This window comes from Rutidosis leptorrhynchoides, chromosome 2, assembly GCF_046630445.1.
Source record: "Rutidosis leptorrhynchoides isolate AG116_Rl617_1_P2 chromosome 2, CSIRO_AGI_Rlap_v1, whole genome shotgun sequence".
Classification (NCBI taxonomy): domain Eukaryota; kingdom Viridiplantae; phylum Streptophyta; class Magnoliopsida; order Asterales; family Asteraceae; genus Rutidosis; species Rutidosis leptorrhynchoides.
The window spans coordinates 434563876-434565989 of NC_092334.1; positions in this window are offsets into that span (position 1 = coordinate 434563876).

Here is a 2114-nt window from a genome sequence, read left to right on the forward strand (position 1 = left end):
TTTAACGTCTCTTCGAGTGGGAGATTGTTGGAGTGCGAATCGAGTTAAACAAGTCGAAGAAAATGTTTCAAGAAAAGAGGTGCGCCACGGCCTCTCCTAGGCGCGACGCGGCCTAACGCATAAACATAGCATCAGAATCGAGAAGTGTAAGACCCAAATATTTATTGTGCATATTGTATTTATAGTGTACGTAAAGTGGGTGAAGCGTGGTGTGATTTAAAAGCTGGCAGACTGTTCAGCCCTTCGTGCGCGCCGCACAGGGATGATGGTGCGCGCCGCGCACTATCCCTGCGACAGAGTTCCAGTTTTATATTTTTGAGTTAAATGAAGGGTAGTTTGGTTTTTTTGCGTATGGACAGTTTTAGGCCACAAAAGGCAGATTGGTGGACTCAATCAAGTCCACAATCTTATCTTCATTCTTTCATCTTCAACCTCAACCCTAGAGTGAGAAAAGAGTTTAAAGAGAGAAAGCTTCATTTGGAGAAGAAGAAGCTTGATTCAATCGAAATCGCAAGTGTTAAAGTTGTTCATCTCGTTCACGGCTACGTTGTGGTAGTATTGGTAAGTTCTAACTCCGAATTTCATTGTTTGATTTGATATTCAAAGTTAGGGTTTGAACTTGATTTGTAGAGAAACCCATTTAAACTCTTGGAATGAGTTTGTTAATACTAGTAATCGGGTTTTATGTTGTTGTTGGTGGATTTTGGGTTGGATGATGAAATTGATTACCTTATAATCATGTTTGGGTGTTGAAATCACTAGTTAACTTAGGTTATAAGTGATTAGAGGTGTAAACTTGCAAATGGGCGTTTTGACTTAAGATTTGGTTAAAATGGGTTTGGTGTCAAAATGATGCAAGTAAGTGTTTTGATGATGAAACATTGTGTAAAATATGGTGTTAGAACATAATCACTAGTTGATTGTGATTATGTGTGTTGTGGGTGAGATTTGACTTAGTCAAATGGAGGTATGTGCAAATGGGTCGATATTGCACTTGTGGCATTTTGGGCATAAGCTATAGTGTTTAGCTTACATGTTTGTGAATTATCTAGGTGATTCACATTGGACGATTAAGAGCTCAAGCCTTTCTTGTAATCGAGGTGAGTGGAATAATTATACATGTATGTATGTAGTTTATTTACTCGTACGCGATGTGGGTCTTCAGTGCCACATCGTGAGTATTGGTGTTATGTCACGGGCCGGTGACTTATTGTTAGTATAGGTGAGGAGAATTACAGGTCGGTAGTATCTCGATAGGTGTTGCACAAGTCGGTGACACCTTACGGTGATTCACTAGCCGGTGACACCTCATGGTGGCTCACAAGTCGCTGACCCCTTTTGTAGAGGCGAGTTTCACAAGCCGGTGACACTCTATAGTGCTTCACAGGTCGGTGGCACTTAGTGGTGCTTCACAAGTCAATGATTCCACATGGCTTTCACGAGTCGGTGACCCATACACATTAGTGGATGGTTCGCAAGTCGGTGACACCCTTTGGTGATTCACAAGTAGGTGACACCTTATGATGATTCACAAGTCGGTGACATCATACGAGTGAGAATCGATGTTATAGGTAGTCTACTAGTTGGTAGTGCCATAGCGGGAAATGGTTTGGTATGTTTACGCATTGTTATGATTTAGTATATTATTGTGGCGGTTTATATACTACTGTTGTTGCTAGTTGTATGTTTGGTGATGCTAGCTCGTTTATACGTTTGTTTGCTTGGTATTTGTAAGTGGATGCGCGTAGGTAAACTATATATGTATATGTATAAGTATTGCATTCACTAAGCATTAGCTTACCCTCTCGTTGTTTACATTTTTAGGTACGGAAGCAGATTTGGCAAGGGTATGCTCGGGATTTAGATGATTTCCCCTTTTGATGCTTGCATGGATTACTTTTGGATTCGACCTAGGATTGGGTAGTTTATCCCCAAACATCGTGCTCATAGTTTTTTTTGGAAACTAAACTCGTATGGTCGAAACTCGTATTTTGTATGTATTTCGTAAAACGGCCGACGTGGGCCCGATGTCGTAAAACTTGTTTTATTATTGAATCGTGTTAGTTTTACTTATTATAATGTGTTGTGAAAAGCGTTTCGTCTAAAAGTGTCGG